Source organism: Thamnophis sirtalis, unplaced genomic scaffold (genome assembly GCF_051295495.1).
Source record: "Thamnophis sirtalis isolate CommonGarterSnake01/CBP01778 unplaced genomic scaffold, rThaSir2_p1.2 scaffold_5, whole genome shotgun sequence".
Taxonomy (NCBI): Eukaryota; Metazoa; Chordata; class Lepidosauria; order Squamata; family Natricidae; genus Thamnophis; species Thamnophis sirtalis.
In genome coordinates, this window is record NW_028261385.1 from 29,695,369 (window position 1) to 29,712,974 (window position 17,606).

Below are 17,606 nucleotides of genomic sequence, written 5' to 3' on the forward strand. Positions count from 1 at the left end.
AAACATACTTTTCAAAAACTTTAGCAAGAATTTAATTTTCATTATAACTAGTTTTCATTCAGAATCCTCACATCTAATGTCTTCCTTCCTTCCTTCTCTTGCTTCCTTTCCTTCCTTCCTTCCCTCCTTCCTTCGTACCTTTACAACTCTTTCTTCCTCCCTTACATATTTTATTTATTTATTTATTATATATAAAATTAATTTACTCAAAATTAATTATTATGGGCAATAACACCATAAATATAAAAAGGGAAAGCATATTTATTAAAAGCCCCAATAAGTTGACAAATGCTTCATAGGCAACCCATAGTTTATTCTACCTAAAGCCAAATAGCCATTAAAATACCATTGTCTCATCTAGTTTAGAAAATGCCAATAGATTAGGAGCCACTTTTACCTACAAGCAGAGGAGACGGTTCCAATAATAGCCTAACTAAAAAACTAATCTTATGCTACTCAAAAATTAGCAATTGGTGCCAGTCCATGAACTGTTTAATTCCATTAGGCATTATGGAATGTAGAATGCATTCTGCAAGAGCTGTAACATTTGTATGGTTTATATTACACAATGCTTGTATGATTTGGGATATGAAATGTAGTATCTGTCTTAAAAGGTATGCAACTTTATACCATTCAGTTATTTCAGATAACTTCTACATTGGCCATGTTCTATGTGTTTTTTTGTTTTTAAAAAATTCTTGTTAGCCATGTCTTAAGTTGAGTCTACTATCAGTAAGCAGGATGCATCAGTACTCACATGCAAAGACAATCTGCCAAAAAAAAATCATGCCACCATTATTCCATAAAACAAAATTAAAACTCCATAATGTCTGTCTGTAGTATTCTCAAATACATTGCCTCAGGGCTTTTCCAAAGGTAGTATGCATCTATTAAGTTGGAACTTCAACTTTTAAACTGCTTGGATACTCAGAAAGGTATAATCCCGGCACATGTAGAAAACCGTACTTTTGGAGAAGGTCGTACTATATGTGAAATATGGTTTTACATTTTCAAACATAAATGTGCAGACCGCCTTTATGTCAAAATTTCTAGAACTGTTTTCATCCCTAATTTAAAGCAGAAGCGAAATTACTGATATAAAAACAGAAATTAAACCAGAGATTTCAGGCACCAAATTCAATTGAATCAATGAAGAAATGGCAGGATATTAGCTAAATCTTAGCCAAGTTTCTTAAATAATAAGCCACTAAAATATGATGTTATAGCATATTTCTTAGGATATCCTTACAAGGTTCATTGATTTTACATGATAAGAACAATTTATAATAAAAGTATTTTGATTTTTTTAATATTTAAAAAATAAAATTGCCTTTAAGACATGCTTGAATTTACATGGACATATCTATCCAATTATCTTGACATGATACCAAAGTGTTTTTTCTTATAGTTTAGCCTGTAGCTTTGGGCATCCCAGATGGTCTACCTTATAATAGGTGTAGGTTAATAGGTTATCAGTCTTCAAAATGACTGAAGACTGAATGAACTATACAGTAAATGCATTTTAGACAAGTTGATTGATAAATTGAAAAGATGACAATGATTAGTGGTTTGGTTTAGTGGTTTATTAGCATTTGTAGGCCGCCCTTTTCCCTGAGGGGACTCAGGGCGGCTCACAGAAAACCAGGGAAGGGGGGAATACAACATTAAGATAACAACATATAATAAAATAATAAGCAACATACATTCATCATTCGGGCGGGGTAGCGATCCTTATCCCCAGGCCTGACGGGCGAGCCAGTTCTTCAGGGCTATGCGGAAGGCCCGGACGGTGGAGAGGGTACGAATCTCCACGGGGAGCTCGTTCCAAAGGGTCGGGGCTACTGCTGAGAAGGCCCTCCTCCTTGTAGTTGCCAGCCGACACTGGCTGGCCGATGGGATGCGGATGAAGTACTGATTTGGTTAAATAATTCCCAATTTGTCTTTTGCTTTGCAAATTCACAATGGTCCAAGAATCCATGCTAATTTTGTTTAAATATCTTCTCCTGCAACAGTTCTGGCTTGCAAACACCTCTGCAATGTTGAAATCATGCTTCTACTTTTTTGGAGTCTATTGCTGCACAGTCAATTAAGCATTTTTAAAAATTAAAGCCAATTCAGCTCCATTAAGTCTACTAGATTAAATAGAATTAAATCCAAATTAAATGACCTATGTAAATAAACCATATAACTTCCTAATTTAACTACATAACGATGGAATGGTAATGGCACAGCAGTGCAGGGCAGAAGTGGTACTCATAATTTCCTTCAGGAAGGAATGTCTGGTGTAAAATGCTGGCAACCTCTAACTCTTTCACGCAACGCATTTTACACACACCACCAAAGCAACACATTTTACACACACCATCTGCCCTTTAAACAGAATTAATGCAAGTTAGTTAGGGTTACTGGATTTGAACTGCAAAACTCCAGACAACCAACAGATGGCAGCAAAGAGATATAGAAACCTATCTGGTCATCTGTATTTCTGCAGCTCAAAATGGCACCTGTAGCATTTCATTTTTCTTCTTTTTCTTCTTCTTAAACATAGGACTATATTTACGCCTCGAGTCCCCAGGCTTTTTATGAGTTCTCCAGGACTTCTCAAAAATAATGCATAAGGGGTCAGCCAGCAAATCTAGTCAATACCATTTATCAAGACTTCAGCATTTAACCTAAAAGTAATTAGCGTTTTCTGATCATGAAATCTTTGTCTTAAGCTATCATTCTGTTCCTTCATTATATTTTTCACAATTATCTGATGAAGCAGGTAAACTCTTGTTGGAGAAGACTGAACCAAAGCAAAAATTAGGTAGTCTTCCCTGGTTGGAAAGCTACTTTGCATGCATTTGACTGTATTTAGCTTTAGCTTTCCTTAATCTGAAGAATTCTTTCCCAAATCCCATTACTTCTATACCAGTGACGTGCGGTCAGCTTTACCCCCGGTGAGGCTGTTTTTAGACTTGTGGACTTCAACTCCCAGAATTCCACAGCCAGGCATGCTAAGTTCCGATTTAAAGCGACAGCATTTCCCCCCTTTGCAAAATAAGTTTTCCCATTCTTTTTCTTCTCCCTCCCCCTCCTTCCTCCCTCTCTCCTTCCCTCCCCCTCTCTCAAACAGACACACGCAGACAGAGAACTTCGATCCTTCTCTCATTCACTCACTCTCAAACACAAACACAGAAGTTGGATTGGATATATTTTCCAAAGGCTTGAAAGCAGCTCCTCTGCCATACCCCCCCTTTCCCTGCTGCCTTCCGATCAAACTTTTTGAATTCCTCCCCCCTCCCCACACACGGACCTTTTCCAGCTGTTTCAGAGACGATTTCAACTCTGCTTCTCCCTGCCCTACCCTACCCTCTTGAAAAGCCAGAGCTCTGAAGTCAGACTGAGCTAGTCGCTCCTAGAAAACTCGAAAAAGCCTCTAAAAATGCCCTCTACAGGAGGCGAGAGAATACGTGCCTCATTTGAATAAGAAATTCTTCCCTTGTTAACCCTTGCTTAACTCTTAAAAGGCGAAAAAATCCTTATGCAAAAGAGGCCCCTAGTTCTCTGGCCTCCTCCTAGTTAATACTGAGAGCAGACACCAAGCCACTGTGACTTGAAATCTGGTAGCAACTACCCTGGCTTTAATTATTTTAAGAAAATTATTTAAAATCCTTTCCTTTCCCTGAGGAGACTGGTGAGGCCCTGCCTCCCTTGCCTCTAGTGACTGCACGTCCCTGTTCTACACTGTCTATTAACTTTTTTCTACTTGCTAGGATTAAATGAAAGACAGTTCATCTCATTAGATCCTCTACCTTAAAAAAATTATCACCAGGAGAAAAATAAACATTTATTTCAGAGCAGAAATAAAACTAAATATGGGAAAAGTAAATATTTCCTCCACATTAAACTTCTTGTCCTTGAAGATTTGCAAGTAGCTTTGAAAAGTAACAAAACTACCTACTGGGTGAGGGAGGCGGCTGGTAATGTAGACCTCATAGTCTCTATGGTCTTGACAAGTTGGGCTTCTGAGATACGTTTAGCATATAATTCAACTTTTCCTCTCTTTCTATTGTTACTATTTTCAACCTTCTACGCCTTCAGCTATATTCCAAATACGGGATCTTTCACCTGCTTTCCATTAACAGCTCTATTGAATCCTATTATCCTATTGAAAATTCAGTTCCTCTTGTTTGCCATAACAGCAGGAGTTCATGAATAGCAACAAAAGTACAAATGTTATGAGCTTTTTAAAGAAAAAAATAGTTTAATAGGCCCCAAAATTACCTCCTTTTACATGGCACACATTGTTTCCTTAAGTTTACATCTTCTATTATCATTCAGACAATTTTAGATATTAATACCAATATCTTTTGTTTCCTTGTTAGCTCTGCAAGCTCCTGACCTGGTCAAGTACCAGACATTACAAGAAATACTACAACTTAATTTACGTATGGTATAATAATGGATTTTTCAAATCCTGACAGACTTTCTATTTTATCTACCACCCCTCATACCCAAGAGAATCAAGATGGACCAAACTTCAGTTTCTTTTCACTCCTTCCCATCTTTTTGGGCTAAACCATTGTTTTTGTAACAGTTGCCATACATTTCTTCAAGGCTAGCTTCATAACCATCTGCACACTTTCATACATTTTTCCTTTTCCCATCCTTTTTTTTTGGATTGGAGAGCTAATTCCACCCATGCCTTCAGATTCTTTTGTTTCTCTCCTAAATATTCAGTCTACGTGTCTGATTCTAGAGTGTAGTAGTCATCTCTGTTTCTTGGCCAAAGAAACCAGCATTGTCTGATGACATTTTCCATGGTCATGTGGCCGGCATGGCTATATTCAAAAGGTGCATGGAACATTGTTACCTTCCTACCAAAATAATACCTATTTATGTACTCGTGTTTGCATGCTTTCGAACTGCTAAGTGAGAAGGAACTGGAGCAGGAATGAGAACTCACCCCATTGTGCGGCGCTTGAGTCTCAAACCCAGGCTGTCAGTTTTCTAGTTGACAAGCTCAAGTTTCTTTAAATGCTGAGCCATCGCAGCCCTCAGACCATCAGTAGCTTTTATTATACCACCCTAGCAATAAGAAATCACTTAGTGAATGACTTCACAACTCAGAGGACAGACCCTCAATACAAGCTTTTATGGAGATTCCTCACTGGGGTTGAACTCCACGAATAAACTCCTCTTAATGCTAGAGATACTTTAGAGTACAAGTTGCACTCTGATCATGCTAACTGGATTTATAGATTTTATAAATCCAAGCATTGATAGGTATCAGATAACTTTTCTCACTGAAAAAAATGCATGCTTTTGGTCTTTTAATAATTCTTTTCTAAGTGCCACTGCTGCCTTATTTTCCCAGCCCCCCCCCCCCCCCAAATCTAACTGCTGGTATAAAGAATACTTGCATTAGAAATGGCAGAGAAAACTCATTGCTATATTATGATAGAGCAGATTACAAAACCAGGCTGAATGTTAAGCAATTAGGCATTCATACCTTTATTCTTTCCTAGTTCTCTCGCCCCCCCCCCTCCCCCAGCAGAAAGGCATCCTGACATCCCAATAGGCTACTAATATTGGCTTCAGGAATCCAATGTCTGAAACCACATATTAAGTAAATCTGAGATCTCTATCTTGGGCAGATCTTGAGGGTGACCTTTTAAAAAGGCCATGCTTTTTCTTCTGCAAGTCAATGTTTAAAATATTTATTACTTGCTTTCCTGTACTTTTGATCCTTTGTTGCTTCTTATCTGGAACTATAACAGCAAAAGGATAAAAAATAAAGTGCGAAGGAAAGTATATCTTTAAAAATCAAGTACAAAGCTACTTGGTTCAAGCCTGGAAAAAAAAAGAGATAGAATAAACTCTCTAAAACTAAACTTGTTTTTGCTGAGTTTTCTAAATTGTATGTATAAAGTGAGAACAGTTTAATGTAGCAATTTAATGGCACCAAGATAAAAACTGGGAGAATATGAGTTTTAGTGCTGGTTTTAGCACAAAGCTAGCTAGGTGATCTTCTCTCTCAGCCTTAGGAAGCAAGGAAAGGAAAGCCACTTCTGAAAATGTTGGCAAGTAAATTGCAGGAACTTGTCCAGGCACTTACCAAAAGTCAATAATAACTGGAAAGCACAAATAGCAAAACGTGGCTCCTAAACCAGTTGAGATGCTAAGTTCTTGTAAGTAAAGAATCAAGGGTTTCATCACATGCTATCGCTTATTGTGATACTCTTGGCATTGTTACCTTTCAAAAGTAGTTATTTGGAACAATATGGCATTGATTGAATGTGGCTTAGCATGTCATGTAAATATGGCTCATCTGGTTCAATGTATTGTGCAAACTCAGAATTAGTTAATTCAGACACTAGGTAAAGTTTTGGAAGGCAGCTTTATAATAGCCATTTTAGATCTTAGGGTAAATCATTTAAATGTAGATTTTTCAAAAAAAAATCTGCCTTTATTATTTTTTATAAATAACTCAAGGTGGTGAATGCCCCTACTACTCCTTTCTGCCTCCTCCTATTTTCCCCACAACACTGTAATTGGACTAGAACTCAGTCTCCTAGAGCAGCAGTTGTGGTCCATGGACTATTGGTGGTCCATGAGAAATTTCTGATGGTCTGCAGCAAAATTACTTGCATTTTTTATGTTGCACTAAATCAGGGGTCACCAAACTATGGCCCCTGGGCCAGATATGTGCAATGAATGCTTGTGTTGCTGCAGAGAGTCTCCCTCTTTGGGGTCTTTTTGTGAGGGTTGGAGAGGGCAGAAATTTTGACTTGGAGTCTGCTTCTGGCTCCAGGTGCGGGGCTTTGGAGGGAAGCGCTGCTGGTGGCAAAGGCCTGGAACTGGCTGACAATCCCAGCCTGCTGGGCCTCCAGGTGCTGGTACCTGGCCTTGCACTCCCCTCTGCTTGGAAAGCCTATGCTCATAGTCCTCAGTGAGAGGCTTCTGCTGAGACTCCTTCTCGGTCAGATCCAATTTGAACTAAGCCAGCTATTTTGCTAGCTCTTTCTTGTGGTGGATGCTTAGCTCCAACAACTGTTTCCTATTGGGACTCTAAGGAGCCCAGACAGGCAGGCCAGGAGTGGCTGGGAGGGGAAAATAGAGGCCGGCGAGGTGCCCCTCGCTGTGAGTGACATCAAGTTGACCACACCCACTCAGTCACATGACCATCTAGCCGCACCCACCCACCCAGTCCTTAGGCAGATAATATTAGTGGTCTGCAGGATTTAAAATTATGAATTTAGTAGACCCTGAAGTCCAAAAGGTTGGGGACCTTTGTTCTAGAGTCTAAACTAGTGCCTTTTCATGATAAAAATACAAACAATATGACTTCCCCATCATTTTCACCTGATATGACCCATATCTGACCCAGTAGTGGGATACGGCGGTGCCTGCTTGGGAGCACAAGGTACCGTTCTGGTATGGTGCTCCGGAGGGCCCACCCCCCGCCCGTCCTCCTTACCGGTATTTTAGCTGATCGGAGCTTTTGCGCACGGGCATGGAGCGTATGGTGCCTGTGCGATGCTCGTCCGAGCATCTGGAGCATCATGGGCGGTAAGCTCACAGGTGCGCACTGCTCACATACTGCGTGCGTGCATGTGGTGGACGCCCGGCCCGGTTGCACCATACTGGTTGCAACGGGATTCGCAACCGACCACTGATCTGACCCCTCACAAGACCCATCACAAGACCCTCACCTGAAGTGACTCTTCCATCACAAGACCTATGGACCACACGAGGCCCTTATAAGCACTATAAGAACATCCTGAAGATGTTACCTAGCCAGATAATGAAACATTTAGATACCAATCCACAAGCTTGGAAAATGAACCTCCACTTTCATCCTACACCCAAGCTATAGACATTTGCCAGTATTGCAAACAAACAATCCTTTATTATATTATACATTTTATAATTATAATCTAGTTATGATTTCATAATCTAATAATTTTTATTTGATTTTCCCTTCCCACTCTTTTTCCTTTTATGTCACTATTTTTAAATTATAAAGTTGGAGACAAGTTTCTTTTTACTGATCCACTCTGTGAACCTCTCTGATTAGACAATAAGAATAAAATGCTTCAAATAAGTAGAGCTGATTTGCAATCTGATATAACCTCCATTGTATAAAACAAAGGATATCTCAAATTCACATATGACGAAGGCTACAAAGCCATGCTTTCATTATAAACACATTAACTGATTTGCTATTGGGGAGTTACTGAAATTAAATTAATCTAATTATCAAATTATGGATGTCATCTACAAACAATTCATGGCTGTTGTTTTCAAAAGGATTTATAAAAGGCAAAGTCCTGGACTTTGGGAACAAGGGAATAAAGAGAATTTTGGGATACCTTTCCTTGAATAAACTCTTAATAAATGGATTAATAAGTCACATGCTTCTTTCTTCTCTCAAAATTTCTTATACTCGTCATATATCCCCAGGACTGGAGAAGAATAGCAAAGGAACAATTCTCTTTATGTTCAGGTTAGTAATATTTATTGGGAAAATATATATTTGTTTGTTTGTTTATAGAATTTAAGTGACCAGCTATCTCAGTCCAGGCAAAGCATTAAACAAGCAATAACAAAATAGCATTATAAGAAAGCTGAGGTTAAAATTCAATTAAACTGGATATATATTGGATCTACTAATAGCCTGGCCCCAGTGCATCTGAGGGAAAAGCCATGTCTTCAAGATTTTTCAGAAGGCTGGGGGGGGGGGCTTGCTGCCAGGAGCTGGAGGGCATGTGTGTGCATGTCTATGTATCTCTGTGCTGTTCCATAAGACAGATGCTGTAATGCATAAGGAACACCCCCTAGGGCCATTAGATGGCAGTGTTGCAGAGAAGGGATCATCAGGTTAAAATGAGAGGAGAATAATGTGAAACCTATTTATAGACAACTCAAAGCTCTTAAATTCTGGCTTTCTTCTTCTGTGATTTCTGTCTTAATAGAAAGAGTGTCATTTTCCTCAGAGAAGAAAGGTCTGTCTGTACTTGGGCTTTGTAGCTAGAACAGTGAGGGATGAACAGTACAACCACTAGAAGAATTTGAGGTTGACTAACCAACCACACTCAGCGTGTAGTCCTCAATGGATCTACATCTACATGGAGGTAAAGCATGCAGTGAAGGAAAACTCATCAAATTTGCAGATGACACCAAGTTGGAGGGAATTGCTACCTCTTTGGAAGACAGGCTCAAAATTCAGAAGGATTTTGACAGATTTGAACATTGGGCCCTGGTTAACAAGACACAGTTCAGTGGTGAGAAAAGTAAGGTCCTTTGCAGCCCTGAGATCAGAAGGCATATAGCACTTGGAAGAATTGCAATATCTGACATGAATAACATCTAGGACAGTAAAGATATTAGCCTCCCAACCAAATGCAAATTAATCAGGGCAATATTTTTTTCCAGTTTCTACTTATGGCTGCGAAATGTAGACTCTGAAAAAAGCAGATAGCAGAAGGGTGGATGCCTTTGAATTGTGGTGCTGGATATGACTACTACACATCCCACAGACTGCAAAAGTCACAAACAAAGAAATCCTAGACAGAGCTTCACCAAACATATCGCTCGAAGGCAGGATCACTAAAGGCTAGCATGCTTTGGCTATGTCATGCAAGTTGACTCACTCAAAAAGCCAGTCATGCTTGTAATGATCACCCAAAAAAGGAGAAGGGGTAATGCTAGTACCCATTGGCTAGACACTACACAGGATGACACCAGGATGACCATGGCAGATCTGAAGGAGGAGATACAAGACAGAGAGGCAGGGAGAGTACTGATTCATAGAGTAGCGAAGTGTCAAAACACGACTGAATGGTTGACAACAATGGCAGAGATAAATTAATTGCAGCAGAAGGAGATAGAGAATTGGACCTTTATAACTGACCAAATTATTTAAACTTTTTTTTGGGGGGGTGTCACATTTACACTATATCTATTTATCCTGTTTGGAAGTTGAAGGCTTCTTTTTCTCTTTGGTTTGAAATGTTTCACTGTTTATCCAAGTAGCTTCTTCAATTCAGAAAATAAACAGTGAAACATTTCAAACCAAATAGAAAAAGAAATCCAGTTTCCATTATTCAACTACCAGATACCTCTACTTGGATAACTGAGTATCTTCATCAATCCAAGTAGAATTCATCAGTTCTAAAGAACTCCAAGTAGTATTGCAATGTTCCATCAAATTTGTAAAATAGGTTAAGCTGAGCGATGATTTCTCAAGGCCTTCCTGGAAGGGTAGAGTCTGCAGCTTGATGGGTGCTGAGGAAAGGATAATTTATCCTTTCCAAACCTCTCACATGTAGTTCTATTCTAATTGCTGTAGTTCTTGCCTAAAGACACATTCTTTCCAATGGGTCAGAAGTTATATTGTGGAGAAGTTGACATCTAGTGTCCGGAGAATAAATCACACTTGTGTATTTTGAGGAGAATTTAATAAGGACAATTGGATTGCATCACATGCTTCCTTATCTGCCCTGAAATTATGGGAATAAAAAGGGGAAATTATGAATGATCCTGGAACCCTCAATCTTAGCCATATCATGTTACCTTAGCTAAAGTCAAATGACTAGGCTCTTCTTCCCCTGCTGTAATGCAAAGAAAAGACGAATATACAAGAATACAGATAAAGATAAAGGTAAAGTTTCCCCTCACAGATATGTGCTAGTCATTCCCGAATCTAGGGAGTTACGCTGATCTCTGTTTCAAAGCTGAAGAGACAGCGCTGTCTGAAGACATCTCGCCGGCATGACTAAATGCCGAAGGCGCACAGAACGCTGTTACCTCCCCACCAAAGGTGGTCCCTATTTTTCTACTTGCATTTTTTATGTGCTTTCGAACTGCTAGGTTGGCAGAAGCTGGGACAAGTAATGGGAGCTCACTCCGTTTGAACCGCCGAACTGCCGACCTTTCTGATCGATAAGCTCAGCTTCTTAGCCACTGAGACACAGATACAAGAATATAAAAAGCAGACTTCATTGAGTCACTTTATTTTATAAGTCTAAAGGAACGTTTTGTCCATTGGTTTTTCCTCAGAAGAAACTGTTTTCAAAAAGCAAGGGAGAAATCTCAGGGACAAAGTGGAAGATTATTAGTTTATGTTTTGCAACAGCTAAAATGGAGAGCACAGCTTGTTTTAATTATTAGTTGAATAAACTATAATAGCCTGTTCTATGTCATTAACCATGTGTTACAAACTATAGTAGCCGTGTACATTTACTGTGCTAACCTCTAACTAACAATACGTTATGCATTAAGTGTGACCCGATCCACTGGAACGGGGGTCCAAGATCCTGAGTAAAGTAAAATAAAATAAAGAATGTGAACTGATCAAGCTAGATTAGTGTAAGATTATTTGGAAAAGTGTCTAAACTAGTTTATTTTTATGTCTTGGTATATTACAGCCTAGGTATTCAGACAACATGTAACCGTAAAATAGATTTAATAATAATAATACTTAGAAAATATGTATCAACAAAATTTCCACCTGTCAATTACAAAAGGTATATACACCACAACTAACATAGAAATCATTTTTAAGAATAGGTAATACAACACCATAAGTGATAAATAAGGTGACAACTTGCAGGTATCTCAATTTCCAGTAAAATACAGCAAATTTCTGAAATATGATCAATATGGGTAAGGATGCATCTATTATCAGAGCTAATAAGCACTCAATCTTTTGTGGGGAAGAGGTTGCATTAGAAGAGACCCTATGAATTTCAAAACCAAGGATTCTTCAAAGAGAATGAAGTTACTAACTATAGCTTAATCGGGTACGTATAATTAGAGATCAGCTTATCCACAGTTGCAAATTTCAGTCCTTTCTGAAATCTGGCTATTCATACAGCATAATGTAACATCACCCAGATAAATAGCAATCATGCAGATGGTTCTCTAAAAAATCCTAATTATACAAAGAAATTTCAAGCTCTTTCAATAAGAGCACATAAAGGGGCTAAAGAAAAAAAGAAAAAAAACAAATTATATCATTTAGGCATTCTCAAGGCGGAAGACAGTGTTAAGATGAAAAACATTCAAATGCAATCCAAGCTATATCTCAATATATTTACTTGGTTATATTTACCCAACTATGTTGTTGAATATGTCTCATTCCGAACTTACTTTTGGACTAATCATGACCAGTAATTTTCACATGCAAAAGCAATTGGAACATTCAGTTTGCAGAATGGTTGCCCACCAGATAAATCTTCTCTCTTTGATACACTTACCCCCAAATCTTTTGTTCGGAATGGTACTTACCTGAAAAAGAAAAAGAAAACAAAGTATGTAAGTAAGCAAAATAAATAAATACCTTTAAGTTGACTGTTTGTCCCTTAGATGAAACTGATAATTATGAAGAGGTTTGTTTAAATTTTTCAAATGTACAGTCTGACACATTGGATTAGCACTAATCTAGTTAGGCATTGAATTCAATGGAGTTTATTCCCAATAAATGTGCATATATAATTGCAATAAAACTGTGGTAATTAACTTTCAAAATAATGTTTTATCTTATGTAACGGGAAACAAAGCATGCTTCAACATTCATCCATTGATCTTTCATCTACAGATACATCCACTATAACTGTAATTCAGATTCAATTTCAATTGAAAACATCTGTTATTTTCATTGGCAAGAGAACTCCAATTGGAGCAACTAAAATCTATTGCAAAGAACAAGCACACTCAGTCTGGATGAAATCTGTAAAGGATTAAAGTTACTCTACTGCCAACATACCTACAACCATTACATACTAGTTATAGATAAAGCAAAGCAGAGATCTATTACCAAACTTAATAATAAAGAGTTAGTTGCAGAATGCAAAACAAACCCAATATTTTATTTTATTTATTATATCTCTTTTTTTCCCTCTGGGAATTTGAGTAGCATATAAGAGACTCCCTCCTATAATTCTTATAACAACTATTCTACAAAATTCATGTCCTTAGCTGTAAAAGCCACCCAGCTAGGTGACTTTGGATCAGTCAATTTCTCTCAGCCAAACTCACTTCAACTGTTGTTGTGGGGAAAATAGGAGAAATATGTGTTGGATATGTTTGCCACCTTATTTGTAAAAATAATAAAGGCAGGGTATAAATTAAAAAAAAAAGATTACATTGAATGTAAGTGACAGGCTTAAGTCATCCAGCACTCATTTGGGAAGCCTAGGATTTCTTGGCAAATATTACAGAATATAACATCAGGTCAATCACTGAATAAAAAGAACTTCTGCAAACTCTTTGTCTCCAAGCAAATTAATATACTGGGTTGAAAACTGCAAGACATAAGAAAACAAATATACAAAACAAATCAACTATCTAGTTCTAGAAGCAAAAAGCTTCTGGGCTACAAGAATCAGTAAATAAGTAAGGTAAGAAAATTTTGGATACAAATGCAATATGTAGTTAGAAAAAATCACCAGACAACATATAGAGTTTAAGCCAGAATTATTTTTACTAGGTATTATATCAGATGGTTATGATAAAGGGACAATATACCTAATATTACACATCTTGACTGCAACAAGAATTGCGTATGCGCAACAGTGGAAGAGCGAAAACACCCCTTCAGAGGAGGTGACTATAAGGAAGATACTAGTCTGTGCAGAAACGGACAGACTAATGCTAAAAATAAAAGATAAAGGAGATACAGAATACTATGCTACATGGGATAGTTTCTATCAATGGTTAGAAATATGAGGTAGAAGTGAGCATGTGAAAGAATCAGGTTAGGTGAACATGGAAAGAGACATTATGTATGTAATTGGATGTAGGTATTAGAATGATAAATAGGTTGATACACTAGAATATGATGGTCAGAAATTACTGTACAACACTAACAATGTTTAAAATAGTATATATGTTATTTTGTTTTTATCTTTGTTTCATGGAAAGTGGAATGCCAGGACAATTACACTGTATTCAATATATTTATATGTAAATAATAATAAAAAAATTTAAAAAAAGAATCAGTAAACCTAAACTTCATTCTATACTTCATATTAGCATACTAATATGTTCCAGTCTCAAACGTTATTCTGCTTTCATCCTTAAACAGGTACATTTCCATTACGTATATTTTTTTATATTTTTGTGATCTAAACACTATTATGAAATGAATCGACTGCTATTTTCTTGTCAGGTAAGGTTTTATTTAAAAAATAATAATTTTTGCAGATCCGTGTAAGAAAATCTATTTTTCATGATTTTTAGCAAATGTCATCAGGTAATCAAGGTCACGAAAGGAAGAATAAAAGATTGAGGGGAGTTTGAAAGGAGGAGCGCTTTAAATCAGTAGTCCTGTGTGATTTCCCCACCCCCTCCATTTATTAGAGTTCTTTCAGAAATGTAGATGACAAAGGCTCTGAAGATGACGAGTGGGATAAGAATTAAAGATCCATTCTCACTGGGAATGCATCGACACAAACTCACTGGGAATGCATCGACACGCATATGAAAATCCATTCTTCTTTTCAAACCTTCTATTGTTATCATGGCTGCTATTGTCAATAGCCAAGAATAGCTGCTTTCCCCCTCTGTTTACCATATTGCCTTCCCCTCTGTTTACTGTCCCTTGAAAACAGAGGATGACAGGTTCAATTGTATACACAAAAGTCTCCCCCCCACCAATGCATCTGGCTCATATAACTTCAATTCACTCTCAGTGAACTGGCAGACATTAAGCCAAGCTGACAACGAGCTCTAAACTGCCAATGTGCATTGCTGGTGTATAAAGGTGCCAAAAGTCCTTTGTTAGATGCAACAATGTGATTACATTCTGTGATTACAGCATAAGCTGACACTAGCACATTCAATCCTAGTTGTCAATGGACCACCCGTTTCCCCTCCTCTATAAATGGTCTTTTGTAGGGTGCCTTTTCAGATTCAGACATTGTACTCATTGTGCCTCTGTTGTTAGACCAAAGAGGACCCTATCATTTTCTACCTATTGCATATAAACAAAGATCAAACTGAAGGATTTAATATTTGATATGTAAATAGACTGCTTTTTATATAGAAAATGCTGCTTTAGCTCAAGATGGCAGTTTGCTCACTAATTTTAAAAATGGAATATGCATCACCCTAAACTGGGAATGCGGTAAAATGGGAATAGGGACGCGGTGACTCAGTGGCTAAGACGCTGAGCTTGTCAATCAGAAAGGTTGGCAGTTCGAATCCCTAGCATTGCGTAACGGAGTGAGCTCATGTTACTTGTCCCAGCTTCTGCCAACCTAGCAGTTTAATGTATCATAGAAAATACATTCATAGAATTCTGTTTACATGAAGCTTGTTGATTTTATTGGAAGACTGCTATATCTTTTCTGAGTTCTCTCCAAAGGATCTTATGGAATTTGAAGCTTTATACCACTGCCATCATACAAATCTCACAAGGAATTCCAAAATATCTTAAGAATACATTATAATTGATCTGCCTAAAAATATAACAATTAAAATGCAAGTTGTTTCTCTGTTGGCTCAAGGATTTCTGCATGACCAGTACAACTCCTCCTGCCCTCCGTCCCTTTCTTCCTCTTTTTTTCTTCTTCTTCTTCTTCTTCTTCTTCTTCTTCTTCTTCTTCTTCTTCTTCTTCTTCTTCTTCTTCTTCTTCTTCTTCTTCTTCTTCATATTATTATTATTATTACTATTATTATTATACAATTGTATCACAGCGGCCAGTTGTTTCTCCGGATTTGGCATTGGTTACTAGTCGGGCCCCACCCAGGGGCCTAGGACGTCGTAACGTATTTTCGTAATATGCGTGCAGTTCCAAGCAGTGCGGCTTTTTGCATTTGACTGATGGTGATTTTGTCAATTTTTAACTGTTTTAAATGTAATTCCAGTGCTTTTGGAATAGCACCCAGTGTGCCAATTACCACTGGAATTACCACTGCTGGTTTGTGCCATAGTCGTTGAATTTCAATTTTTAAGTCCTGGTATCTTGCGATTTTTTCATGTTCCTTCTCGGCGACCCTGCTATCACCTGGTATTGCGATGTCTATGATTGTGACCTTATTTTTCTCAACCAGTGTGATGTCTGGTGTATTATGCGCCAGTATTTTGTCGGTTTGTATACGGAAATCCCACAAGATCTTGACCATCTGATTTTCGGTGACTTTTTCAGGCTGATGTTCCCACCAGTTTGTTGCTGTTTTAATATAATTTTTGCACAAATTCCAATGGATTATTTGTGCTACTGAATTGTGCCGCAATTTATAATCAGTCTGCACGATTTTTTTACAGCAGCTGAGTATGTGATCAACAGTTTCATCAGCTTCTTTGCAAAGTCTGCATTTGGCATCATCAGAGGATTTTTCGATTTTGGCCTTAATGGCATTTGTGCGGATAGCTTGTTCTTGCGCAGCCAGGATTAGTGACTCTGTTTCTTTCTTTAATGTACCTGTTGTTAACCATAACCAAGTTTGTTCACTGTCCACTTTATCTTTTATTTTTTCCAGAAATTGGCCATGCAGTGCTTTGTTCTGCCAACTCTCCATTCTTGATTTTATCACATCTTTTCTGTATTCTTATTTCGTCTGTTGGGCCTTCAGTAGATTTTTGTTCTTTACTTCGATTATTAGATGTTCTTGACTTTCTTTTAAATAATCAGCCAGTGCATGTTTTTCTTCTTCAACTGTTTGCTTCACTTGTAATAATCCTCTGCCACCTGATTTTCGGGGCAGATATAGTCTATCAGTATCACCGCGTGGATGTAAACTGTAGTGCATTGTCATTAGTTTCCTGGTTTTTCGGTCCAAAAGGTCCAAATCAGCTTGTGTCCAGTTAACTATACCAGCTGTGTATCTTATAACTGGTATTGCCCAGGTATTTATGGCCTTGATTGTATTTCCACCATTCAATTTAGATTTCAAAATTTTCCTAACTCTGTTGGTGTACTCTCGCCTGACAATAGTTTTTACTTCTCCATGCTTGATGTTATCCAACTGCAGAATGCCTAAGTATTTGTAGGCTTCATTTTCTTTGCATTTAATTAATTGGCCATTGGGCATTTCAATTCCCTCACATGCAGTGATTTTGCCCCTTTTTATGGATACAGTGGCACATTTTTCCATGCCAAACTGCATTGAAATATCGGTGCTGAATACTCGGACTGTGTTTGTCAATGATTGGATTTCTATTTCTGACTTTCCATAGAGTTTCAAATCATCCATATATAGTAAATGCGAAATTTTTTCAGCTTCTTTGGCTGTTTGGTAGCCTAATTTCATTTTTTTTAAGATTACTGATAGTGGGATCATTGCGATGATGAAGAGAAGAGGTGAAAGCGAATCACCCTGGAAAATTCCTCGCTTGATATTAACCATTCCGTAAATCTCATTCCCTACTGCCAACTCAGTTCTCCATTGTTTCATCGCCTTTTCAGTAAAGGATGTAATATTTTTGCTAATGCCAGTTGTTTCTAAGCATTTTATGATCCAACTATGTGGCAGTGAGTCAAATGCCCTTTTGTAATCAATCCAGACCATATTCAAGTTTGTTTTTCTGTTCTTACAATTTTCTAATATCATTTTATCAATTAGGAGCTGATCTTTTGTGCCCCTGCTCCTTCTTTTGTTGCCTTTTTGCT

At 37.8% G+C, this 17,606-nt stretch overlaps 1 protein-coding gene across 3 annotated transcripts in view; it reads right to left on the minus strand.

The window, feature by feature from the left end:
• PDE4D (phosphodiesterase 4D) overlaps positions 1-17,606 on the minus strand; it is a 734,024-nt gene that overhangs the window by 342,859 nt on the left and 373,559 nt on the right. The window contains exon 1 of one of the 3 annotated variants that reach the window (XM_087715538.1): positions 12,249-12,266. The exons of the other annotated variants lie outside the window; for them this stretch is intronic. The gene's annotated coding sequence lies outside the window, so the exon portion shown is untranslated. Of the gene's footprint in view, positions 1-12,248; positions 12,267-17,606 lie in introns of those variants that run through there. 3 annotated transcript variants of the gene reach the window in all.